The sequence below is a fragment of the Orcinus orca genome, chromosome 17 (genome assembly GCF_937001465.1).
Source record: "Orcinus orca chromosome 17, mOrcOrc1.1, whole genome shotgun sequence".
Lineage (NCBI taxonomy): Eukaryota > Metazoa > Chordata > Mammalia > Artiodactyla > Delphinidae > Orcinus > Orcinus orca.
The window spans coordinates 54374843-54402743 of NC_064575.1; the positions used below are offsets into that span (position 1 = coordinate 54374843).

Sequence of the window (27901 nt, forward strand, 5' to 3'; positions counted from 1 at the left end):
CTATTGTAAATAGAGCTGCAATGAACATTTTGGTACATGACTCTTTTTGAATTATGGTTTTCTCAGGGTATATGCCCAGTAGTGGGATTGCTGGGTCGTATGGTAGTTCAGTTTTTAGTTTTTTAAGGAACCTCCATACTGTTCTCCATAGTGGCTCTATCAATTTATATTTCCACGAACAGTGCAAGAGTGTTCCCTTTTCTCCACACCCTCTCCAGCATTTATTGTTTCTAGATTTTTTGATGATGGCCATTCTGACTGGTGTGAGATGATATCTCATTGTAGTTTTGATTTGCATTTCTCTAATGATTAGTGATGTTGAGCATCCTTTCATGTGTTTGTTGGCAATCTGTATAACTTCTTCGGAGAAATGTCTGTTTAGGTCTTCTGCACATTTTTGGATTGGGTTGTTTTTTTTTTGATATTTAGCTGCATGAGCTGCTTGTAAATTTTGGAGATTAATCCTTTGTCAGTTGTTTCATTTGCAAATATTTTCTCCCATTCTGAGGGTTGTCTTTTCATCTTATTTATGGTTTCCTTTGCTGTGCAAAAGCTTTTAAGTCAAATTAGGTACCATTTGTTTATTTTTGTTTTCATTTCCATTTCTCTAGGAGGTGGGTCAAAAAGGATCTTGCTGTGATTTATGTCATAAAGTGTTCTGCCTGTGTTTTCCTCTAAGAGTTTGATACTGTCTGGCCTTACATTTAGGTCTTTAATCCATTTTGACTTTATTTTTGTGTATGGTGTTAGGGAGTGTTCTAATCTCATACTTTTACATGTACCTGTCCAGTTTTGCCAGCACCACTTATTGAAGAGGCTGTCTTTTCTCCACTGTATATTCTTACCCCCTTTATCAAAGATAAGGTAACCATATGTGCATGGGTTTATCTCTGGGCTTTCTATCCTGTTCCATTGATCTATCTTTCTGTGTTTGTGCCAGTCCCATACTGTCTTGATTACTGTAGCTTTGTAGTATAGTCTGAAGTCAGGAAGCCTGATTCCTCCAGCTCCATTTTTTGTTCTCAAGATTGCTTTGGCGATTTGGGGTCTTTTGTGTTTCCATACAAATTGTGAAATTTTTTGTTCTAGTTCTGTGAAAAATGCCAGTGGTAGCTTGATAGGGATTGCATTGAATCTGTAGATTGCTTTGGGTAGTAGAGTCATTTTCACAATGTTGATTCTTCCAATCCAAGAACATGGTATATCTCTCCATCTATTTGTATCATCTTTAATTTCTTTCATCAGTGTCTTATAATTTTCTGCATACAGGTCTTTTGTCTCCTTAGGTAGGTTTAATCCTAGATATTTTATTCTTTTTGTTGCAATGGTAAATGGGAGTGTTTTCTTAATTTCACTTTCAGATTTTTCATCATTAGTGTATAGGAATGCCAGAGATTTCTGTGCATTAATTTTGTGTCCTGCTACTTTACCAAATTCATTGATTAGCTCTAGTAGTTTTCTGGTAGCATCTTTAGGATTCTCTATGTATAGTGTCATGTCATCTGCAAACAGTGACAGCTTTACTTCTTCTTTTCCGATTTGGATTCCTTTTATTTCTTTTTCTTCTCTGATTACTGTGGCTAAAACTTCCAAAACTATGTTGAATAAGAGTGGTGAGAGTGGGCAGCCTTGTCTTTTTCCTGATTTTAGTGGAAATGCTTTCAGATTTTCACCATTGAGGACGATGTTGGCTGTTGGTTTGTCATATATGGCCTTTATTATGTTGAGGAAAGTTCCCTCTTTGCCTACTTTCTGCAGGGTTTTTATCATAAATGGGTGTTGAATTTTGTCGAAAGCTTTCTCCATATCTATTGAGATGATCATATGGTTTTTCTCCTTCAGTTGTTAATATGGTGTATCACGTTGACTGATTTGCGTATATTGAAGGATCCTTGCATTCATGGAATAAACCCCACTTGAGCATGGTGTATGATCTTTTTAATGTGCTGTTGGATTCTGTTTGCTAGTATTTTGTTGAGGATTTTTGCATCTGTGATCATCAGTGATATTGGCCTGTAGTTTTCTTTCTTTGTGACATCGTTGTCTGGTTTTCGTATCAGGGTGATGGTGGCCTTGTAGAATGAGTTTGGGAGTGTTCCTCCCTCTGCTATATTTTGGAAGAGTTTGAGAAGGATAAGTGTTAGCTCTTTTCTAAATGTTTGATACATTCACCTGTGAAGCCATCTGGTCCTGGGCTTTTGTTTGTTGGAAGATTTTTTTTTTTTAAATATTTATTTATTTATTATTTATTTTTGGTTGCATTGGGTCTTGTGCTGAGCGTGGGCTTTCTCTAGTTGTGGCGAGCGGGGGCTACTCTTCGTTGCGGTGCGTAGGCCTCTCACTGCGGTGGCTTCTCTTGCTGTGGAGCACGGGCTCTAGGAGCATGGGTTTCAGTTGTTGTGGCACATAGACTCAGTAGTTGTGGCTCGCGGGCCCTAGAGCGCAGGCTCAGAAGTTGTGGCGCACGGGCTTAGTTGCTCCGCGGCATGTGGGATCTTCCCAGACCAGGGCTCGAACCCGTGTTCCCTGCATTGGCAACCACTGCGCCACCAGGGAAGCCCTGTTGGAAGATTTTTAATCACAGTTTCAATTTCATTCCTTGTGATTGGTCTCTTCATATTTTCTATTTCTTCCTGATTCAGTCTTGGCAGGTTGTGCATTTCTAAGAATTTGTCCATTTCTTCCAGGTTGTCCATTTTATTGGCAGAGAGTTGCTTGTAGTAATCTCTCATGATCCTTTGTATCTCTTCAGTGTCAGTTGTTACTTCTCCTTTTTCATTTCTAAATCTATTGCTTTGAGTCTTCTCCCTTTTTTTCTTGATGAGTCTGGCTAATGGTTTATCAATTTTGTTTATCTTCTCAAAGAACCAACTTTTAGTTTTATTGATCTTTGCTATCATTTCCTTCATTTCTTTTTCATTTATTTCTGATCTGATCTTTATGATTTCTTTCCTTCTGCTAACTTTGGGGTTTTTTTGTTCTTCTTTCTCTAATTGCTTTAGGTGCAAGATTAAGTTGTTTATTCGAGATGTTTCCTGTTTCTTAAGGTAGGATTGTATTGCTCTAAGCTTCCCTCTTAGAACTGCTTTTTCTGCATCCCATAGGTTTTGGGTCGTCGTGTCTCCATTGTCATTTGTTTCTAGGTATTTTTTGATTTCCTCTCTTTGATTTCTTCAGTGATCACTTCGTTATTAAGTAGTGTATAGTTTAGCCTCCATGTGTTTGTATTTTTTACAGATGTTTTCCTGTAATTGATATGTAGTCTCATAGCGTTGTGGTCAGAAAAGATACTTGATACAATTTCAATTTTCTTAAATTTACCAAGGCTTGATTTGTGACCCAAGATAGGATCTATCCTGGAGAATGTTCCATGAGCACTTGAGATAAATGTGTATCCTGTTGTTTTTGGATGGAATGTCCTATAAATATCAATTAAGTCCATCTTGTTTAATGTATCATTTAAAGCTTGTGTTTCCTCATTTATTTTCATTTTGGATGATCTGTCCATTGGTGAAAGTGGGGTGTTAAAGTTCCCTACTATGAAAGTGTTTCTCTCAATTTCCCCTTTTATGGCTGTTAGTATTTGCCTTATGTATTGAGGTGCTCCTATGTTGGGTGCATAAATATTTACAATTGTTACATCTTCTTAGATCGATCCCTTGATCGTTATGTAGTGTCCTTCTTTGTCTCTTCTAATAGTCTTTATTTTAAAGTCTATTTTGTCTGATATGAGAATTGCTACTCTAGCTTTCTTTTGATTTCCATTTGCGTGGAATATCTTTTTCCATCCCCTTACTTTCAGTCTGTATGTGTCTCTAGGTCTGAAGTGGGTCTCTTGTAGACAGCATATTTACGGGTCTTGTTTTTGTATCCATTCAGCCTGTCTGTGTCTTTTGGTTGGGAGCGTTTAGTCCATTTACATTTAAGGTAATTATCGATATGTATGTTCCTATTCCCATTTTCTTAATTGTTTTGGGTTTATTGTAGGTCTTTTCCTTCTCTTGTGTTTCTTGCCTAGAGAAGTTCCTTTAGCATTTGTTGTAAAGCTGGTTTGGTGGTGCTGAACTCTCTCAGCTTTTGCTTGTCTGTAAAGGTTTTAATTTCTCCATCAAATCTGAATGAGATCCTTGCTTTGTAGAGTAATCTTGGTTGTAGGTTTTTCTCCTTCATCCCTTTAAATGTGTCCTGCTAGTCCCTTCTGGCTTGCAGAGTTTCTGCTGAAAGATCAGCTGTTAACCTTATGGGGATTCCCTTGTGTGTTATTTGTTGTTTTTCCCTTGCTGCTTTTAATATGTTTTCTTTGTATTTAATTTTTGATAGTTTGATTGACATGTGTCTTGGCATGTTTCTCCTTGGATTTATCCTGTATGGGCCTCTCTGTGCTTCCTGGACTTGCTTAACTATTTCCTTTCCCATATTAGGGAAGTTTTCACCTATAATCTCTTCAAATATTTTCTCAGACCCTTTCTTTTTCTCTTCTTCTTCTGGAACCCCTATAATTCGAATGTTGGTGCGTTTAATGTTGTCCCAGAGGTCTCTGAGACTGTCCTCAGTTCTTTCCATTGTTTTTTCTTTATTCTGCTCTGCAGTAGTTATTTCCAATATTTTATTTTCCAGGTCAGTTATCTGTTCTTCTGCCTCAGTTATTCTGCTATTGATCCCTTCTAGAGAATTTTTAATTTCATTTATTGTGTTATTCATCATTGTTTGTTTGTTCTTTAGTTCTTCTATGTCCTTGTTAAACGTTTCTTGTATTTTGTCTATTCTATTTCCAAGATTTTGGATCATCTTTACTATCATTATTCTGAATTCTTTTTCAGGTAGACTGCCTATTTTCTCTTCATTTATTAGGTCTGGTGGGTTTTTACCTTGCTCCTTCATCTGCTGTGTGTTTTTCTGTCTTCTCATTTTGCTTAACTTACTGTGTTTGGGGTCTCCTTTTCTTGGGCTGCAGGTTCGTAGTTCCTGTTGTTTTTGGTGTCTGTCCCCAGTCACTAAGGTTGGTTCAGTGGGTTGTGTAGGCTTCCTGGTGGAGGAGACTAGTGCCTGTGTTTTAGTGGATGAGGCTGGATCTTGTCTTTCTGGTGGGCAGGTCCACCTCTGGTGGTGTGTTTTGGGGTGTCTGTGGCCTTATTTTGATTTTAGGCAGCCTCTCTGCTAATGAATTGGGTTGTGTTCCTGTCTTGCTGGTTGTTTGGCATAGGGTGTCCAGCACTGTAGTTTGTTGGTCGTTGAGTGAAGCTGGGTCTTGGCTTTGAGATGGAGATCTGTGGGAGATTTTTGCCGTTTGATATTACGTGGAGCTTTGAGGTGTCTTGTGGGCCAGTGTCCTGAAGTTGGCTCTCCCACCTCAGAGGCACAGCACTGACTCCTAGCTGGAGCACCAAGAGCCTTTCATTCACATGGCTTTTGCGCCGCCCTAGTCTAGAAGCTTATATATAACTTTTATAAACAATAATTTATAAAATATGGTCCAGTCAAGATAATAAAACATCCTTTTTCTCAGTATTGTGTCTTTGATCCATTTCTGCTAAATAATTTCACTTTAATCTCACTGAATTGTAAATAGTTCTGTGTACAAAGGTTCGGTTTTTTTTAGTCATCAGTTTAATAAACTGTATTATAAATACATATAAGTCTAATTTTAGGAAATTATAAGTTAAAAAGAAATTAAAAATGCAAAGCAAAAATATGTTGTTTAAGAATTCATATATTTAGGGACATCCCTGGCTGTCCAGTGGTTAAGACTCTTTGCTCCCAATGCAGGGGGCAAGGGTTCAGTCCCTGGTTGGGGAGCTAATATCCTGCATGCTGCATAGCACAGCCCCAAAAAAAACAACATATATTTGTAGTAAAAACATTATAATATGCACAATGATGATAAAAATCAAAATCTGGAGAGTGGGAGAAGGGTACAGTCAGAGTGGGATACACAGGAGATTTCAACTCTTTTGATAAGGTTTGTTTTTATATATATAAATTTATTTATTTTATTTTTGGTTGTTTTGGGTCTTCATGGCTGCACGCGGGCCTTCTCTAGTTGGCGTTGAGCAGGGGCTACTCTTCGTTGCGGTGCACTGGTTTCTCCCTGGGGTGGCTTCTCTTGTTGCAGAGCACAGGCTCTAGGTGCGCGGGCTTCAGTGGTTGTGGCACGTGGGCTCAGTAGTTGTGTCACGCGGGCTCTAGAGCACAGGCTCAGCAGTTGTGGCGCACAGGCTTAGTTGCTCCGCAACATGTGGGATCTTCCCTGGACCAGGGCTTGAACCCGTGTCCCCTACATTGACAGGTGGATTCTTAACCACTGCACCACAAGGGAAGTCCCAATAAGGTTTCTTTTTTAAGCTGTGTGTTCATTCTGTTATTTTTTATGCTTTCTTGGATATCTTAAATATTTCATCATGTTTTTCTCAAGGCTGATAATATCACCCATTTCCCTTTTAATCCTTAGGAGCTATTGTAGGCCTCGAATTACTTGATTGACAAGGTGAACAAAGTTCTCTGGGGCATCTGTACTGCTCTTAGTTTGGGTGTGGTTTCAAAGAAAATAATGCAAATACTGGTCTGTAAATCTGAGCTTCTGTGTCAGTTTGATTCCATCAAGAAGCAGATGCCTATGGAAGACATGTTGCGAGAGATTCATTGGAGGGAAGTGTCTTTGAAGCATAAAGAGGAGGCGCGGGAGGAGGCAGGCGGAGCCTTCCATCTGTACTGTAGGCTTGACTCCTGGGACAGGAGAGCAGGAAGGAAGGAGCACCGGCTAGGAGGAGCCTCAGACTGCAGTGCAGGTCTGAAAAGGCTTGGGTGTCCTTGAGCGCACGCTGCTTGTCAGAAGAGTCCCATGTTGTGCAAGAGTGGGCCAGCGCTGGTACCCTCTCTGCGCTCAGTCAGTGGCAGGGAGCAGCCCTGGGGAAGCCTGGCCTTGCAGCGAATGCGGTGGTGAATCCAGAGCGGTGGTGGCCAGGACCCCTCAGCGGGGACTCAGTCAGCTATGCTTCCTGCAGCCAATTCTCTTGAAGGAATTCTGAACGGAGCATTCCTATAGCTGCACCCCTTGCACCCCACAGACCCACTTCTTGCAGGATTGGGGAGCAACTCCGTGATTTCTAAGTACTTTGCTTAAGGAGGAGTTGAGTTGGATCATCAGTATCTCCTGTCACTGAAGGGCCACATCTAGTATTCATCCTGTCTTCCATCATCCATTTTAAATGTTCCTCATCCACAGCTATCACCTTAGCAGGTTTTGGTGGCTTACCTAATGGTGTGACCTAAACCTTCATTCCTGAGGGGTTCCAACCTTTGCTAATCACACCCTTATCAGGCTGGGGTTGTTACAGATATCCATTTACAACTGCAGTGGAGCGAGGGAATACCAGTAGGCACCAAATGGGTCACCTGTGTTCTGCACATAGTTCTCCCATCCCCCCGACTCCCGCTGAGCAACATCAGTGACCCCTGCCAGAAGGGTGACTGCTCTTCTAGCTTGCTGGTCCCTGGACATAAGAAGTCCAAAGTACCTTGGTGACAGTAATGGCATGTAGTTCAGTAGGACTTTTGCTGTGTACCCTAGTAAGAGTGTACCCCCTTTGGTGACCAATTCTTGCAACCCTGAAGAGCCCAGAGTTTTAGGAATGGTAAGCAGAGTCCTCCAGTGGGTCACTGGAAGTGATGGTAATTGGAGCCATCACTTGTATCCGAGAGATTTGATGCATATACTGCATCCTGAAGCATGGTACCCCATCCTTTCAGCATGTTGCCTCTGAGCTGGTGCTTACGTTGTGTCTTCAGTAGGCCACTCCAGTGATCTGTGAGACTGCAGATTGTGTTTATGTGATATGATCAGTGGGTTCTGTGGTTGGGCCCACTCTCACTCCTTTGCTGAAATAGATCTCCTGGATAAAAACTGTTATGGGGTGGGATTCATGCCTGTGAATTAGGCTTTCTATTAACACCCAAATAGTGGTGCTGGCTGAGACTTTGTAGCTCTGGTATCTGGCGATATCAGAATAGGTATCCCTGTGAAGTTGAATTGCTGGCCTTTCTAGAACCAAAGGATCCAGTGTAGTCTAGATGACACTAAGTGGTCTGTTGTTCTCCTAAAGGTGTAGCACCATATTGGCATAGCATTAGTCTCTGTTGCCGACAGATCGGACAGTCAGAAACACAATAGCTAGATCAGCTTTGGTAAGTGGGAGTTCATCTGTTGGGCTCAATCATAGCCTCTATCTTTGCCACAAGCAATTCTATCCATGTGCCCATTTTGCCTCTTCTAGGGTGGCCAGTGTCAAATGATGGGATCATTTTATCTACTTGGTTGTTGATGAAAGTGCCTCTTCTATGGTGGATGCCCATACCCTCACCAGAGGGCCAGCCACTGACCACTGCCCAGGAATCTCACCTAAGGCCACTTCTACATAAAACTATGAGCAGGTACCTTGCTCCCACATTTTCTTTCACTACTGTCTTTCAAGGCCCACCCCTTTATATGTCTCTAATGCAGCCATGGTCCGTTTGTGTCTCACACGCACAATTTGAGCCAAGCCAACCCACTGGTATTGGGCATCATCCTCCTTCAGCTGGTTGTACCCCACCTCCCCATATGGCCGTAGGTACAAATGGGGAAAACAGCATTAATGCAGCTGTGATTGACGTGTAGGTCTGAGCTACCTGCTCATTCATCTTACTTGTACCCTCTGGTCTTGCTTGGGCTCAATCACATACGTACCACTTTTGTCTTCTGAGGGGCTGCTGCTGAGTTCATACAACTTTATATATCTTGGTGGGTCTGACTAAACTCATAACAGGCAGTTCTGGACACACGGTTACTTGGTGTTCACGGTCAAGCATGCTGTGTCTACCAGAGCTCAGCAACATTTTAGGAGCTATTTCTCAAATGGCTTAATTCGCTGCAGATGACACGGCTTTGCTCTGGAATCCTAGAGTCTTGTGTTGTGATTCTGCTGCTGGGGCTTGTCATAAACTCCACACTGCATCTCTCCCACCAGTGATGCTTCCTATACCGGAAGGTCTGCTGGATCTTATGGCCCAAGTTTCAGGGTTGCTTGCACCACAGCCTCCTGCAGCACTGTTTCCTGCCCTGGGCCCCATGCAAAGCTGGTAGGCTTCCATGTTACCCAACATATGAGCCAGAGCATAAGTACTCCTAGGTGTGGAGTATGTTACCTGCACAACTCAAAGGGGCCTGCCAGGCACAGTGCTTCCTTCCAATGCAATATTTTGGAAGCGATACCATGGCATGCCCCTGATTGCTAGACCTCTAAAAAGTCACTGAAGTGGCAGATCGCTGAACTTTCATAGGATTAATTTTTCACCCTCTTGACTGCATATGTCTTACCGAGGCTTCAAGGGTACTAGTCACTTCTGGCTTGTCCTGTCCAATCAGCAGAATGTCATCAATGTAATGGATACATGTAATGTTCTGTGGGATGTCCAGTCAGTCCAGATCTCTCTGGACTATGAGAGAGTGCAGGAGAGTTAACAGCCCAAGGGCAGAATTAAATGAATAGTATTCATTCCATGTGAATGTGAACTGTTGCTGGTCCTCTTTTTAAATTGAAATAGAAAATGCATTTGCCAGATCAATAACCGCATACCATGTACCTGAGGCCTAGCAACACGTTTGCTCTAGCAACGGTACTATGTCCATCACAGCAGTTGTGAGTGGGCCTGCTTGCATTGACATTACAGTCATTCTCCAGAATCCACCTGATTTGTGCAGGGGTCAGACTGACAAATTAAACAGAGATATGAAAGAAACCACACCTGCTCCTCTTCCTGCCCCCCCGCCCCCATATTTTAAGTCCTTAATGATGGCACTAATCTTCCCTATCCTCCCCACCCCCAGTGCAGTATTGTTTTTTATTTGCTAGATTTACCTTGGTTGGGAGGATGGGGTGAAATTTAAGAAGTTTTTTTACTTGTTTTTCCTTACCCTCTTACCTTACAGGGCAAGGATTCAATGTGGTGTTTACTCCAACTACATCATTCCCATTTATGCATTTGGGAACTGAGGAAACGACAACTGGGTAAGTCTTTGGACTTATAACTTACCCAGTCTATAAGTTAGACTTTAGATAGATCTTCATTTATTAAATGGCCCTCATGAGCTTCCATTCTAACAGGATCATGATGACTCTTTAGGTCTTTGGGAATCAAACTCTGGGTCCAAAAGTCCTTGCAATATCTAGCTATTCCCCCTTTCTCACAGTTCCCTGAGTAAACGGTCATAGGTCCTTTTGAGAAACCACTGTTGCGCATACTTGCTGTGGTTTTGCAAGGTCCTTCCTCCTAGGGACCCAGCCACCTCTCTAGTCAGTGGTTCCAGATATGAAAGCCGGCTCAGGTCTGGTAACTGAGCAAGAGCTTGCGCTTGTTACTGTGACTACACTTGGCCCCCCTACTCCTACAGTCTTGCCTTTTTCTGGTTGTAGGCATCAAGGAGTACCCTCATTGGATGCCCATCTGTTTTGCCTAAAGGACACCATGCTTTGTTTTCACAGTTCCCTGCAGATTAAGACTATTTGGCTGTCCCTCAGCCTTGCTGATCATTACAGCCTCCTGGCTTCTAATGGTGAAGCACCACCCCCTGACCTCTATTACTGGTATATATTTGGGGGCAAAGGTATGGTCACCGTAGATTTTAATGAGCCCAGCTCTGGCCTGCAGAGGAGAGCCAGCAGTGAACATTTTGGTGATGTTAGTGCTCCTCTCACCAGCACATTCTTGTTGACCTTGGTGAATGGTGTGTCTTCTAGGCTTTCCCATGGAACATAATCGGTTTTAGCCTAACATAATAATATATGCATCCAGCATGCCAACTTCCTTCAGCTCTTCATTTCTTTGTTTATAGGCTACCAAAGCAACACAGGTGTTTCCACTTTGCTCAACATTGGCTATCACTTTCTCTAGGCTTCTAAGAGCCACACTTGTTTGCCCCATCTCCTGAGTCCTTGCCAGGGTGGTAAATCCCATGAATTAAGAAAGTGCCCCCAGTTCAATGCATTCTTCCTTTTTCAGTGTTATGTTCCTGCCCCCTTGATCAAGCCCCCTTAGAATCCAATCCCAGCAGCACTCCCCTGGCTCCTGCCAGTGTACACATGGCTCCTTTGATGTGTAAACTCTTTCCTCTCTTGTCAAGGCCAACATATCCCCAGACAAGAAATGCTGGAATTTAACTTTAGTTATTGGGCTGGCAGCATGCAGTGTAGATGGGGAGAGCTCCATACCTGCTGCATTGCAAGGGAGAAGCCTCTGCAGTATCTTCCCATATGGGGAAGTGCTAGCCCTTGGGTGGACCACCTCTCCAAGTTCTAGGGATTCAGGGAGGTTTGCAGTGCCCCAATCCTTGGGACATCCTTAGAGATCTCCCACCCCATATTTCAAAATCCTATGTTTTCTCTACCAGAGCCCTGTCCTCAGCATAACAGACCTACACTGGCTGAGCATTTAAATGTCTCAGGAGCTCTACAACTCTCATTAGCAAATCCTTTGTCTGCTTCTCAGCTTTGTCTGCACTTTTACTGCAGCAGCTGAGGGCCTCTTTGGAAGCTAGCAAAGCCTCTAGTCTCTGGCTCTCACACTTACATTTAATTGTTAATGGCCCTCTTTGTTGCTCTGCAGGGCACCAATGCAATTTAATTACCAGTGACTCTGCAATCCTTACAGGCTTTTTGCCCCTCCTATCTTTCAGATGCTTGAATCATCACACCTGCAATGGTAGTTTCCTTCATCAGGATATTTTTCTAGGTCATCACCACTGAAATCTTCAGCAATTGGGCCAGAGGATAGTTTTTATCAGCCAGGCAGTGAGTGAGCCTATTTCCAAACTCCATCTTACTGGCTATGTGTTTTCTTTAATCACTCTCAGTATCACCTGGGTCTGTTCAGGTTCTCTGAGAAACAGACACCAATCAGGGTTAGACAAGCAAGAGATTTATCGGAGGGAACTGTGTGTGAAGGATAAAGGGGAGGGAACAGGAGTAGGCGGCAAGAGCCTTCCACCTGTGTTGAAGGCTTGACACCTGTGACAGGAGGTGGAAAGAAGGTCTGAGTAGGAAGCGCCTCAGACTGCAATGCAGCTCTAGGAGGCCTTTAGCCAAGCCAATGGGGAGTCCTTGAGACAGAGTTGCCTGTCAGAGAAGCCCTGAGCCCCTTGATGACAGGCCAGCACTAAGACCCCTGCTGTGCTAAGTCACTGGCTGGGAACAGCCCAGGAAAGTGTAGCTCGACAGGAGCCTGGTGGTGGATCCAGAGGCTTTGCAGCTGGGGTTCTTAGGAAACGACGCTCCCCACTGCCAGTTCTCTTGAAGGAGATCTGAGTGGCACATTTCCTGTGGCTGCTACAGCCACCCACTTTCATTCCCATTGTCATTATGATTTCATACCGATTCGTATTGCTGTATAGGAGATCTCAGATCACTGTTTAGTGCACAGTAATTTTTTTACTTATCCTGAAATTAATGTAAGTGAAAGTGCAGTTCATTTGTAAGGTGCTATTTAAATATTTGTCTTAAGTGATACTCACTTAAGTGATATTAATTTAATATTGGTTTTAAGTGAAAGTAACTGTTACATGATTGGGAGTGACCATGGGAGAGAAAGCAGCCAAGCTCAACACTTAGCACTTGGCATATAGTGGGTGCTCAGTAAGTGTTTGTTGACATAAAATAAAACCCAGACTTGGGTCCCTGGCAGAATATTTGCTTATGATTTTAGTTATGTATTTTCATGACTTAGCTCTTTTTCCTTAATGCCTTTGTCCTCCATAAGCCAAGGAATGCAGAATGTCCCTATGTAAGGAGAATGCTGCCTTAAAATATATTTTGTCCTGAAATAGTAAAAAAAAAAAAAAATTGTCCACATGCATGAATAAAAAAATGTGGCTCAATTTTTTGATGGTTCTAATAATAAAAATTAGATTTGATACAACAAAAAGTTGATTAAATTAATTGAACTATGCATTATAGCTGGTTACATTCTTTTTTTTAATCAATGTAAGTTGTGTTTTAACATTTTATTTATTTCTTTATTTTATTTTTTGGCTACACCGTGTGTTAGTTGCGGCACGCAGGATCTTTCGTTGCGGTACATGGGCTTCTCTCTAGTGTGGCGCACAAGCTCAGTAGTTGTGGTGCGCGGGCTTAGTTGCCACGTGGCATGTGGGATCTTAGTTCCCCGACCAGGGATCGAACCCGTGTCCCCTGCATTGGAAGGTGGATTCTTTACCACTGGACCACCAGGGAAGTCCCTGGTTAAACTCATTTTGATGAAAATATTCAAGGTATTTTTTGTCACCCATACCACACCTCAATTTGAATAAATTAATTGAAATAATTGATTAAAATTATTGAAAATATATCCATATACCAAAATTCAATCACATATTTAAAGTTAGGCCAAATAGATGTTTACAGGATACCTTTCTGATGTTATTGTTCTGTTGAAGAGTAATCACAGTAACTGAAACAGGACCCAGCCGTTACTCTTAAGGGACAGGGGATGAGAGTGCATATATCCGGTCATGTAGTTAAAAAACAAAGCCCCAGTTTTCCCTTTTGCTTGATTTCTTTTTAACTGTGCTATATTTTTTCTTAAATTTTACAAAACATAAAGGAGGACCACAGATTTTTTTGCTTATTGAAGGTGATGGGCAAGGGTATTCAGTGATGGAAACCCTAGTACTAGTACAGTGTTCTGGCCTATCCACAAGCCATTTGATCACTTTTGAAAATTTCCATGTTTGCCATCTTTCTTTCTCATGTTTACTTGAGGGCAGTGTAGAGGGAAATGATGGAGGGTGAATGGTCACAGAGCTTACTCTCAAGTATGATGATGGAGTTCTCAACTTGAAGTCAAAGAGAGAGGTCGATAAAATGAATGGACAGAAGCATTTTCTAAAAAACAGTATAAAGTAATTATATATAGTATATATATATTATACTTGGCACATATATTGCAAATGTCTAGGGAGGGGGAAAACTTTATTCCTTTATTCCTCTGGCACTGAAGCTTAAAGTTCAATTTAAAAAACTTTTTTCCTCAAAAATGTTAAAGAAGAGTCTGGATTCACAGCTCCCAGACACCTGGGAGCAAGGCGTTTTACCTTTGGACCTGTGGTTCTCAACTGGGGGCAGTTGTGTTGCCCTGGGGACATCTGACAATGTCTAGAGACATTTTTTATTGTTACAACCAACTGGGTAGGGGTAGAAGTTTGTTGTAATAGGGGCGGGGCAGGTGCCACCGATAGCGGTCCTGCTCAGCCATTGGTTGGCACCGCGGTAGGCCTCTCCCCCTCCCCTTCCTCTGTATAAAAGGAGCCCGAATTCGGACTGAGGCAAGACGGTGTTTTGAAGTCTGCCATTTTTTCCGTCTGCTGGCTTTCCGATTCAAGGCGTTATTCCTTGCCCCCAACAACTCGTCTCCCGATTTATTGGCCTGTAATGTGGTGAGCAGAGCGAGCTTGGGCTGGGTAATACTGTCACTGGCATCTGGTAAGTAGAAGCCAGAGATGGATGCTGCTAACATCCTGCAAGGCACAAGACAGAACCCTCACAAGGAAGAATTATCCGGTCCAAAATGTCAATAGTGCCATCGTCAAGAGAGCCTGTTAGCCAAGCTGCTACCAAAATGCCACCAGGGATCCTTCTTTTTTAAATTAAAATGCAAAACTGCAAATTTTTAACAGTTTATATTTCATTAAGAAAAAAAAAAAAGATTCCAGGCAACAAAGCTGATGATCATCGAGCAATATCTTATCCTTGCAGGTCATAAGAATGAGCCTAACAGGAAAGCGCATCCTTCCCTTACAGCTTCCCCTGAGTAATCAGTTTCAGTCACTGAGGCCAACCTTCAAGTGATTGACAAAGCTGAGTAGAATGGAAGTTTACTCTTTTTTTTCTCTCTCTCTTTCACCACTTGACTCTGATCTTTCTCTCTTGCTGTTTTTCTTGCTGGTGTTTTGGCTCATCTAAAATTTGGTTACACCTGAGCCCAGTGAAGGTCAGTGTGTATACCACCTAAAAAATGCAACACCCACAGTGTGCTGTTTGCTTGGCATCTTGTCGGGGCACTGGCTACTATTGACTTGAAGGGAAGTACCACCTGCTGAGTCACTGGATTGACCTCCTGCTACCACCTGTGGTTTCCATAGTGACCGTCTCAGTGAATTGCTCTCAGCGGAACCTGACTGGTTAAAGACGAGCAATTTCCTGTAATTTGAGCCTTTTACTAATCTTGAAATGGAAACATGCTTTCGACCATTCTGAAGAGTAGATTTTCCAGGCAAAATCTTTTGGAATAAAATGCACAGAGATGTTTGAAGAAGTGAGGTTATTAGGGTAGAACGCTGAGGGAGAAAATAAGAACGGTGGTGATATGAAAGTGTTGCTTAAGGAGATAGAGAAATGTTAGTAAATACAAAGGGTTTCCAGTAGCTCCTCAGGAAAGAAAAGTTGCCCCAAATACCTTGTTATTAAGTCTTGCCACTTAGTCACTGCCAGAACACTTACCTGATAGAACCAGAGGAAGCAGATTGTTATTCAACCTATTTTTTAAAATAATCTCCACTCCTCTTATTTTCAGAAAAAAGAAAGGGAAAAGAACAATCGATTCCCCTCACCTGCCACCCACTTGGCGATGTGAACATAGAACAGTCTTTTTGTCTTTTTCTTCTTTCCTTCCTTCTTCCTCCATTCTCTTTTCCACCTCCTCCCCTTCCTCCTCCTCGTTCTTCATTTGCTTCTATGTTTTACAGTTACAGAGCAGATTAGGGAGAATTTTTCATTCTCCCTGGTATGTAGATGGTGTGACATCTACATCCCAGGGAGACTTAAGGACTAGTTATAGGTAAGGAGGGATAATGAAGAAATCAGGCATCTTAAGTCCTTAGAGAACATTCGTGGTCAGTTTGGATGTTTGAACAATGAATCCAAAATTGGTTGCTGCCCAGTGAACATTGATTATTTATACAGGGCCTTAAAGCCCCATATTAGAAGGTACTAAATAAATATTTGATTATTTGGTGAAAGAAATTTTAAAACATATAATCAGTGTTCTTCAGTTTTTTGGTATTATAACGTTCATAATAGTGCTAATGGTATATACAATTTAAAATAAGCATTACGTTTACTTTGATCCTGTTCCTTAAAGCTGTTGAACAGCTAGGGTTAAATCAGGGCCAAGAACTTGTTTATTGAACGAATGAATGAATGAATGAATGAGCATTCTCTCATTTAGTCAACATTTATTGAGTCCCGACAATGGGAGTGTGTGTTTTTAAGTTAGCCTCATGCTTGGGTCTCTTCATAAGCATTGAAGCTAATGTCCCCAAATGAACTCATTATTTTGCTCCAACTCCCAAGTTTTATCTCCTTTTTAGTTCCCTATTTCTTAATGGCACATCACCCACAGGGATACCCAGACAGAAAGCTAGGTGGAAGGAAGCAGATTTTATTAATAATAATCGTAATAGTAACAATAGCTGCTAATGTTTATGGAATTCTCACAACACTGCAAATGCTTTGCATGTACTTAATTTAAATTCATTTACTTTCCATTCTCCTAAGAACCCCCAAAAGAAGGCTCTTTGTAATCCATATTTAGTCTCTGTACTCTGTGCTCAATGTATGAAAGATTCTGAAAGGAGCACCATCTTTTTTTTTGGCTGCGTTGGGTCTTCGTTGCTGCACGTGGGCTTTCTCTAGTTGTGGTGAGCGAGGGCTACTCTTCAGTTGCGGTGTGTGGGCTTCTCGTTGCAGGGGCTTCTCTTGTTGTGGGAGCATGGGCTCTAGGCGCGGGCTTCAGTAGTTGTGGTGTGTGGGCTCAGTAGTTATGGCTCGTGGGCTCTAGAGCACAGGCTCAGTAGTTGTGGCGCATGGGCTTAGTTGCTCCGCGGCATGTGGGATCTTCCCGGACCAGGGATCGAACCCATGTCCTGCACTGGCAGGCGGATTCTTATCCACTGTGCCACCAGGAAAGCCCAGAAGCACAGTCTTAAAGGAGATGGACTTGTGAAAACAAGACATTGCAGTACATTTTGATGCCTTAGAGGATACTACAGCTTCTCCCAAGAGAAAGGGGCTAGCTTCCTGCTGGGGAGGAAAAGAAGCCTCCAGAGGTGAATGATGACCACCCGAAGCCGCTGGTTCTGGCATGTTGCCTGGGTGAGTAGAAACACAGCAGGACTGTTTTCAAAATAAATCTGTGATCCCTCATTCAGATGTGTCACTATGAATGACAGAAACTGTTACAGCAATGCTTATCAGAAACCTATTACCTAGGTCAAATAATATATAAGGTTTAGGCTAATATTCTCTAGGGAGATAAGAGAGTTGAGGATAGGCATTTCACTAGGCACTAAAGATTAAGGGATCAGAAAGCACAAAAATTATATCGAGGGATCTTAGGGCAAGTGGTAGGTAAATATAAAGGTGGGTGTGAGCAGCAGAGGCGCCGAGCCAGAGTAGGGTGTGCTGCAGGTCCCGGTGGGTGACCCATGGCAAGCTCAGCCACCGGCCGGTGCACACACACGTGCCCATGTGTGCGAAGGAGCAGGGAGAAGGCTGGCCGCAGTGAAAAGGGAAGACGTCTTCCGATCTTTATGCCCATAACTCATCCAAACAAAGGAGGGAGGCAGTTTAACTTTTAGGGCCAGCTTCAAAAATAGGCCTGAATGATTTTGTGGTTCCCTCTGTCCTGCTCCCACTAAATAAACCATCTCGTTATTGCAACTAAACACAAAGATTGAAAATACAGGGATTGGTTAATACATTGATCTTTTTTTGTTCTGTTGTGTATAGATTGAGGGTCATTTTGTTACAAGGAACAGTATTTTCCCCAAGGCAGTTCAAGAAATTTGTGGGGAGGAATCTCACAGAAACCCAAGGACAGGACCCCCAGTACAGCTGAGCCAGATGGCCAGGACTCTGGAGCTGGGTGTTGGAGAGCCACAAGGAAACGAGACTCCTGCATCTGCTCTGCCTGTTCTCTACCAACTGGCGGCTTCTCCTTGCTTGTAATTGCTGCTTTTTTTGTAACTTCAACTCTTCAAGTCCACAGACGGCTGCCCCAGCCTGATTCAGCATGGCTTTCTTGACCCATCAATTGGCTCCTTACCTCTATGTCTTTCAACTTCAATTCCTGAGAGAGGGAAATCCCTTAGTTGGGAATCACTTACTCGGGGGCAGAGTCCTTTGTGGCAGAGTCACGTCAGAGGCCCTGGCCAGCAGATCTGCCCTTGACCACTCGCATAGCATGAGCTAGAGGTGGGACGTGTTCAGAATGAGCTCTGGGGATGCAAGTCCCCCAAATGCTTAGTACGGTTCATTTAACCATCAAAACAAATAGCACTCAGTATTTTGCAATCATATCAGCAATCATATCAAAATAAACCCCATCAGTATTTCGATATGGGCAAGGAGGTGAAGAAAGTAGGAAGGACTTGGGAGTCCACAGTATGGGACAGGTCACTCCTGAGTTGACACAGAAGGGCACAGAGAGAGGAGATTGATGTCAACCTTAACTCACTTTGACTGCCTCTGCTTTCCTAGCTCCTCTACTCCAGGTCTCCTGATGCTCACCCAAAACATATCCCAGTCTTGCCTCTGCTGTATCTAAGTGAGGTAGGAAGTACAAGGGAGGCTTGGAATTCAGTTAGACTCCCTAGACCCTCAATGTCTCCCTGCGTCTGGTTGTAGATCCCAATCCTCCTTTCTCTCTCTGGTCACCCTGAGCCCTGGTGGTGAGTAATGGCACGGAACTCTTAACTACTTCCTACTAAATTGGCCTCCCACGTGGCTGGATCCTGCTGGCCAGGCCCTACTTTCCGGTGTAATGGATGCTTTGGTATGTGTCTTGTCTGGTTCCTACACTGAACCACCACTCAGAAACCCTCCCTCCATGCTCTGACCAACCACTAATAAGCCCCTGAATGCTGCTCGAGCTTGCTAAACCACAGCACCTCTGAGAGCACTGGAGAATTACCAGCATCCACAGCCCCTGTGTTGCCAGGCCAGACCTTATTGTTGCTGCTGAGGTCCCAGCATGCCTTGCACCTGAGAACAAACTTTGCAGACTTCATAATTACCTCAAAGGGAATTTTATCTTCACCTTAGCAGGGATAAAATAGAAACTCTGTACAGAGGTGGTGTTGTCCTGCTAACACGTTCAGGAAGCCTTGCTTTGCATGATTTATGAAGCTTTTTGTTGGCTTTAACACCTTGAACTTCCTCATGAAGAAACGTTTCCCCAAGGATTCCTTAATCAAAACTTTACAATGTTAGACTTGTGAAAAAGTTCCCTTCAACAATTAGAATTTGTAGGGAATTTAAGCCCAAATATTGAGTTTGGCATGATGGTAGTACACATTCCTCAAAGCTATTGTTCTCAATATCCATAATTTTAATTTAAAAATTCATTTGAACTTACTTGTGTTATCACTGTACTGTACATAGAATCCCAAATATAAAAGTTTCAAACTCAAACACAACAACTAACTAGAACAAATATATTTGAGTCTAGTTTCAATTCTTTAAGGAAATAGGTCAGAAATGAATTTATAAAAAGCAGTCTTGTTAATTAGATTCTTGCCAGGTGAAATGCAAAGCTTTGAATAGCATTATCTATTCTGATTTATAATTAATGGACTCAATTTCTATTGTAACGAAGAAATTTCCTATTCATCCATCAGGGACTTTCAAATCACTATCATTCATTTTATGAAGAAAAAATGTGAAATAATCCTAGAGGAAATATATATTTTAAAAATAATTTTACAGGGGCTTCCCTGGTGGCGCAGTGGTTAAGAATCCGCCTGCCAATGCAGGGGCCGTAGGTTCGAGCCCTGGTGCGGGAAGATCCCACATGCTGTGGAGCAACTAAGCCCGTGCACCACAACTACTGAAGCCGGCGCGCTTAGAGCCTGTGCTCCGCAACAAGAGAAGCCACCGCAGTGAGAAGCCCGCGCACCACAAGGAAGAGTAACCCCCGCTTGCTGCAACTAGAGAAAGCCCGCGTGCAGCAACGAAGACCCAACGCAGCCAAAAATAAATTAATTAATAAAAATAATTAAAAAAAATAATTTTACTAGTCATGTTTTACTTAAATTGGAGTAAATAAGGTAGAAGAAATTAATTACTCCAAATCTGTTTATAATAACCATAATAACCAGTTAGGCCTATAGTACATGATTATAGGCAAAACACTATCCTCTCTGAGACTCAGTCATGTCATATGTAAAATGGGTATATAAAATGGATATACCTACACCTTCAGAGAGCTGAGGGTTTCTAATGAGACAGTGCCACAAGTAGACAAATGGCAGTCTTGACAAAGATGTGTGCTTCAAGATCTAAGAATCAAAGTCAAATGTAGACCTGGGTGGTGCTTATTATTTGAGTCAGCCAGTGAAAGTAACCGTTAGGCAGAATTTCTTTGCTGCCCTTGCAAATGCTTTTGAAATCCTTGGCTGAAATTCTACCCTTTCATTAAAAGAACACTTTAGTAAATTATCAGAAGCAGGGTGCAGTGGGCATTTGTCCTCTTTGTGGCTGCCCAGTATCTACTCTGATGGAATCCATTCTGTGTGATTATTGGAAGTGACGGAGCCAGACGTTCCCTTTCCCCATTCCCTTATGGGAAAAGCCAATTAGATGTTTCTGCCCAGCGCTTTGAATCTGGGGCTAGTGAAACTATTACACAGGGACAGTTTTGAATTCACACATGGAGGTGCATCCAGCAGCAGCAGAAGGCAAACATGGCTGTCATGTCCATTGAGACATCACAAACAGACGATTCTTGCAGTGGGAATTTGGCCTGCTCCCTAATTTTCCCTGGCTCCTCTCAAATTTCCAGCCTTGGAGTCTAGCCTTCCTGTCAATCTATGACCTATCCTCTACCTTTCCAACAAATTCCTTTTCTGCTGAAGTTAGCAATAGTCAGTTTCTGTTTTTTTAAGAACAAGCATATAGCTCTGAGCCAATTAATTCATTAGGAAATTACCATTTGGTAGTTACATTAGAAATAACTCTATTAATTTTTCTTAAGTAAATCTTGCCTTTCAGAGAATTAATTTTCTTTAAAAAAAGAAAAACAGTTGAGTGAGAATCCTACAAAGAATGGTAAGCCCTGTATTGATTTGGGTATCTTGCATATGAACTGCCTCTTCTGATTTCAATGGGGACTCTTTTTTGTTCCTGTTGGGAATGTATCTTCCCCTTTCTCTTTCCATTTGTAAGTCTGTCTTGCTTTTCTCAAGACTATTTTTTTGGGACTTTCGTGGTGGTGCAGTGGTTAAGAATCCACCTGCCAATGCAGGAGACCCAGGTTCGAGCCCTGGTCTGGGAAGATCCCACATGCCACGGAGCAACTAAGCCCCTGTGCCACAGCTACTGAGCCTACGTGCCACAGCTACTGAAGCCCACGCGCCTAGAGCCTTTGCTCTGCAACAAGAGAAGCCACTGCAATGAGAAGCCTGCGCACCGCAACAAAGAGTAGCCCCCGCTCGCCACAGCTAGAGAAAGCCTGCGGGCACCAACGAAGACCCAATGCAGCCAAAAAGAAATTAATTAATTTTTTAAAAAAAGACTATTTTTTTCTCATTGTTCAATCCCTGCCCTACTCCACATTCCTGCCACTGATCCACAGATTAGCCCCAGTTGGTCAAGGAAGAGAGATTCCATAGAGAGAGCACAAAGGAAGGGAATCTGCGGCAGCATCTGGGAAGGGGAGAAGGGGCAGGAAGGAAAGCCTATCACATTTCTACTTTAGTAAACTTCACTCTCCTACATTCCCTGGGCAGTTTCTGCTTTCCACTCTTGGGGTAGAGAAATGAGAAAGGGGTAAAGGTAGAAGAGGAAAGAAAACCTTGTTGCCATAACTCCTATCCCCAGCCCCTTATTTCCAACTAGACTGCAAAGACCTTTGTATTGTTTGTTGTTGATTTCTCAGCACATAAACAATCTAACATGCTAGACTGAGCTTGCTGAATAAATGTGATTGATCACTTCAACATGATTTATATAGATTCTTATTCTAGCTATATTAAGGCTTAAAATAAATTTTTATGAACTGGTTTGGGAAGTCATTCATGATTTGTAACTTATTCTATTAGAAATTATATTCCAAGAGTCAAATAGTAGTCTTACAAATAAACTTCTATAAGGCAAGTTCGGGTAGACTAGACACTGCCTTTCCAGTACTAATGTTGCCAGTGATGATTTAGTAGGTAAAGGAGACTTCAGCTCAAAGTTGATTTGTGTTGATGAAGAAAATATTAACAGGATCTTAATATATGAATTGGCTAATAACTTTTCTCCATTTAAAAATTATCTGCTCGGGCTTCCCTGGTGGCACAGTGGTTGAGAGTCCGCCTGCCGATGCAGGGGACACGGGTTCGTGCCCCGGTCCGGGAGGATCCCACGTGCCGTGGAGCGGCTGGGCCCGTGAGCCACGGCCGCTGGGCCTGCGCGTCCGGAGCCTGTGCTCCGCAACGGGAGAGTCCACAACAGTGAGAGGCCCGCGTACCGCAAAAAAAATATATATATATCAGCTCAAATTTTACCTTCATCAGTAAATCTGCACAAGAGAGCTAAAGTGAATTTTAGTAAAATATTTAAGAAGTGGTTTTGAAAGTGGCAAAGAAACCTCAGGAGCCTCCCTCCCCACAACCACCCACATTCCTCTTCCTACTGTCATCCTAGGCATCAATCCCTGCCTTCTCCTCCAGCTACCATACCAGCATCCTACACGCAACCTCCGGCTTCTTCTATCTGCCCTGCAACTTGCTAGCATTGCTCCACTAATTAGTTTGATAATTACCCAGACGCTAGATTTCTACCTTTGGATGTCCCGGGCTCTTCCCTGTCTTTCCATTAGTAATTAAGTCCTAAGTACCTTCTAATTATCTTCGAGTCTTCCCTCTCCTCTCCATCCCTACTGTCAACACCCCACCAATCTAGCCTTCCACCAAACTTCACTCAAAGTACAATTAGGAAGCAAAGTCTTCCTAATAGGTCTTTTTACATAAATTTCTCCCTCTTCTAATTTGTTTTCTACCGTTTGGCCAAAGTAATCTTTTTAAAAAAGCAAATTTCACCATGACTCTCCTGTGTTGAAAAGCTTTTCCATAGCTGACTGTTGCCATTAGAATGAAGTCCAGGGTTCTCAACACGGTCTGCTCTCTCAATTAACATCACACCTCCACCTTGTGCCACACTCCTCCTCCATCTCTGCGTTCACCTAACTGAACTTCTCTCAGTTCTTTGATCACATTGTGCGTTCTCCTGCCTCAAAACTTCCACAGTGTGTTCCTTCTGCCCTCAGGGCTTGTCCCAAATTCTTCAGATTTTCTCAAGCACCATTTCCTCAGAGAAAACTTTCTGGACCCCATAGGGCAGGAAGTTCCCTCATTCCGAAATCTCTGGGCGCGCTTCTCTGAGAGCTCAAAGGGGACACAGACCATGTCTTATCCTCAGCTGTATTCTCAGCTCCCTGACCTGCTTTGTCACATCCCTGAAAAAACCCCTCTTCCCAATATCCTGAGTAGATGTTATTTCTTTCATTCTTTTCTCATTCAGACTCTCTCTAAGCGAAAGGTATCCAACAGTTAACCGACAGGCCTGGCAGTCAATGAGAGAGGTCTCTAATCAACCTATTTCAATAAGTAATTTTAGAGAGAAAGAATAGCACAGTAGTAACATCGTGGTCCCTCAAGTTAGACTGCTTGGGTTCAAATCCTGACTTTGCCAATCACAAGGAGTATAACCCTGGGTAAATTACTCAGCCTCTAGTCCTGACTGAGTTTCTTCATCTGTAAAGTGGTAGGGATGTTGCGAGAATTAAGTGAAATAACATATGTCAAACACTTAGTGCCTGGCATAAAACACATGCTATGCAAGTATTAGCTATTATCACTTCTTAACCATGGACTTTGCACCACATTAGACTAACAAAGTTAGGCCTGCGAGGGGAGGGCTTATGCTGGTCTTGTTTAGTTTGGTTTTCCCAATCACTTGCCCAGTACCTAGCACTAAGCAGTTGTCCACTAAATACTTACAGCATGAAATCAAGTATGACCAAGTGAATGATTATCATTTGTTATACATCATCATAGTGGAGAATAGCAGAGAAGGGATCTAACTTTTACTGAGCAATGTCCCTAAGCCTCCTCTCCATATCTGAAAATGGTGGTAATATCTTCTTCACAGGAATCTTGTGAGATTTCAGTGACAATTGAGTATGTAAAATACTTATTCCAGTGCCCAGCACTCTTAGCTCACCACTTATGGGCTAGCTATTACTATTCTCCAAGTTTGGAAGCTAGTAGGTCTAACTCTTTCTTTCTCTCAGTTCCAATATTAGATTCTCACGTCTGCAACTTTGGCTGTCCTTCTTCATTATGGCATTTGTGACAAGATGATTTTCTGTCTTCTCAGCATCTGATCGTTGTTGTAAAATGTCTATGAAAGGTCAGCAGACTCTTCTGCCTTCAATATTAGCCAACGCTTTCCGTGTCTGGAGCTTACTCCATCCTTATGGGTATTGGGAAGATAAATGGAAATGATTAAGATGTACTTTCCAAAATATAAAACATTGTACTATAAGAGTTTGCCAAAGGGAATTAATATAACCAGATATCTGTAGAAGAACTTTATGAAGACCCTGTGTATCTCTCAACCTTAATATCTAAGATTGTAGATACGATAGTCTGTAAACAGCATGTAAAAGCAAATTTATTAAAGTCTGGGACAACTGCATTACCAAGCTGTACACAGCATGTTCTTTCTTCAGACGCTGAGATAAATGAAAAAAAATGGTTGCCATAGAGATAGTTAAACTATGCCCTTTGGCTAGCAGATTAGAAGTCCATTTCAACCTGGGAGAAGAGAATGTATTTTGCCTTTCCAGTGATATTTACAGATTATTCCTATCACAATTGCAACCAAGTTATTAAAGCTCAAATGCTAAACCTCTAAACATTGCACTTTATGAAGACTTTTGTTCTTTTGCTAAAACTTATTTTTCCATTAATGTGCAAACCTTAAAGCTACTATCTTTTTTTCTCGGAAAATGTATTTTTGAAGTTCTTCCCCCTAAGATGTTATTAAACTCTTCCTTGAAATCTATTCTGCCACACAGTTGGCTTCATTTCCTTTGAAGCTCATATTTTATTTTTGAATCATTTGTCAGAGGCAATATGTAGTATCACAAAGGATGCGCCAGCACAGGAAATGCTTATGAAGAATGGAAAACCCACTTAATAATAACTCATACTAATCAGTTAGCAGAAAGATTTGTGGGTGGTCATATTCAGATCCTTTTGTAGTCATTTAGTCTGTTCTTCAAAATTAAGAAAGTCATTACAAATCCGTAGCTGGGAAAATCTGCCAGCTGACGCAAGCATTTCCTGCAGGGCGGCAGTTTGTCAAGGTTAAGCTTACTTTGCCTGGTTGGGTAAGATAGGTTCTGTGGATAACAAAGAGGAAGCTGGATTTGTTTTGGAAATTGAATGTATTTTATGCCATCATAAATCTGACCACTGTTCCCTAAAATATTGCTGCATAAATCCATTTCTCAGGTGTGATAACTTAAAAGAGATTTGTATTCCCTAGGGAAAAAATAATTTCCCTCCTTTCCTGGCATTGGGTATTCAGTCATAGCCTTCCATTGCCCAGGCCAAGGTTTAGGTAATTTCTTCCTTCGCTTATGCTGGTGGTGACTATTTATAATCTGTGTGTGTGTGTGTGTGTGTGTGTAAGTGTATGTGTTTAATTGGGCATTTAGAGGGAGGAAGAATAGTAGGGACAAAATACTTGGCTAAAATAGCCTGAACTCCAAACCAGGACCCCTTAAATTTCTAAATTTGGGTGAGTAAATGATCATGTGCCTCGTTTCTCATCTTCCCCTCATCCCCAATCTCCACTGTCTTTCTCTTAAATGTAGGAAAACCAAACGAGTCAATATGCATGAAGATATTTTAGGACCTGAAAAGGAAGGCCACAAACCATTTAAAGTAGATCAATTTTCCTTTTTTCTGAAATGAAGTGGAAATAAGCATCTTCACACTTTCTAGATTAAGAGAGTTGGAAAAGGAGTCATACATTGTCCATGTTCTTGTTATTATCCATAAAATCGGTTATTTTACTTCTCCATCTAAGAATCTTTTTAATGTTTGTACAAGGAAAAGTGTGGCAAACGATGAAATAAGACCAGCCTAAACCCATTACCCGCCCTCTTCCCCATTCCCAACCTTCCAATAGGGAGGCTAGAAATGCTAAGTATTCTCTTTCTACCAGGCTTACAGCTAGGTCTGGCCCTGTGACCTGTTCTGGTCAATATGGCATAAGCAGAGATCTACTGTGAGCCTTCCAGGAAAGCTTTTTTTTTTCCTAAAAAGGGGCAGATGTGGCTGATGCCACCTTCTTCCTTCCAGCACTTATCCATCTTTCATTATGTCTTAAATGTGAACGTGATATCTGGTATGGTGGTAGCCATATTGTGACCATGAGTCCAAAGTATGAGGCTAAGTAGGATGGAATAGAAAGATAGAAAAGGCCAGGGTCATTGATGGCATCATTCAGCAGGAAATCTGACCTCCTGTCATCTAATTCTGTGAGACAAATAAATCCCTACTGGTTTAAGCCACTGTTAGTTTGATTTTCTGAATACTTACAGCCGAGAAAACATCTTAACTGATACCAGACTTGGTTTGAGTTTCAGTCTAACCACCCCCCACCCTACTCCAAAGGATAAACGTAACTTTTCATTTTATTTCTTGGCTATTTTAGGTGAGATTGTTCCATCTGTAGTGATCATTATAAGCTTTTTTCAATTCGGTAAGTAAACTCGACTTTTCCAAAGGGTGGAAGAGAGGTGATAGTTTAGTGTTATGGAAACATTTGCACATTATCAAGCTGTGCATGTAACACAGTTCAAGAATCATCCTTAGGGTGGTAATAATTTTTAACCAGTTTGGGAAATGAGGCCAGTTACAGAAAAGAGCAAATTTGAAGTTAATCCCTTTTAATCAGAGGTTCAGGTGGCTCATATCAAAGCATTTCTTTGTGTGTAAGTTAATAAAACTGACTTCCATACAGTAGAAAGCACATCTTCCCTGTAAGGATTCTTCGTTTTTCTACCCCAAATCTGTATCCCCGGGAATAGAACCTGTTCTCCTGGCAGATTCACCTGCTTTTAGTAGAGTGATGTACAACTCTTCTAAAGCACTTCTCCTATTGATTTCCCCTGGTCCTAATTAGTACTCCTCAGAATAGTAGATGTACTTCTATAGTTTCTAAGCTGTCAGCTGCAGTGCCATGTATCTATCAGTTTCATCACCTGACACTATCAAGTTCCCCAGGATCTCCTAGTCACTTCGGATAGCCAGTCGTGTTCAAATTAATGTCACTTGTTCTGAACCAATTCTCCATCAGTTATGGGGAAACAGTGCTAAATAATTTATACTGCTGTTTAACAGATATCAGCTAAACTTTGAGCACACACATTCATAAAAAGGATTCCCCTGAAAAGATAGCCTTTTATGGTTCTTTAGAAAATTATTCCAATTCAATGGGCTGTATACTCCATCAAAAGTCATGGCTATAACAATGGGGCATTCTGTTGATTCTGGCTTCACACTTGCATGTCAGACCATTAAGTAACAATCATCAACTGCTTTTGGTTTTAAACTGAGGTTAAATTCACATAACATAAAATCGACCAGTTTGAAGTGTACGATTCATCGGCATTTAGTATATTCACAATGTTGTGCAACCACCACCTCTATCAAGTTCCAAAACATTTTCATCACCCCAAAAGAAAACCCGTACCCATGAAGCAGTCACTCGCCATTACCTCCCTTCAGTCTGGAGCAAGCACTGATATGCTTTTT

General features: G+C 42.0%; 1 protein-coding gene across 1 annotated transcript in view; it reads left to right on the plus strand.

Moving 5' to 3' along the window:
• Positions 1-4766: 4766 nt before the first annotated feature.
• The window catches only part of RIMS2 (regulating synaptic membrane exocytosis 2), a 635932-nt gene continuing 612797 nt past the window's right edge, over positions 4767-27901 (plus strand). The window contains exons 1-3 of the mRNA XM_049700520.1: positions 4767-8427; positions 9965-10043; positions 26799-26846. The gene's annotated coding sequence lies outside the window, so the exon portion shown is untranslated. The remainder of the gene's footprint in view (positions 8428-9964; positions 10044-26798; positions 26847-27901) is intronic.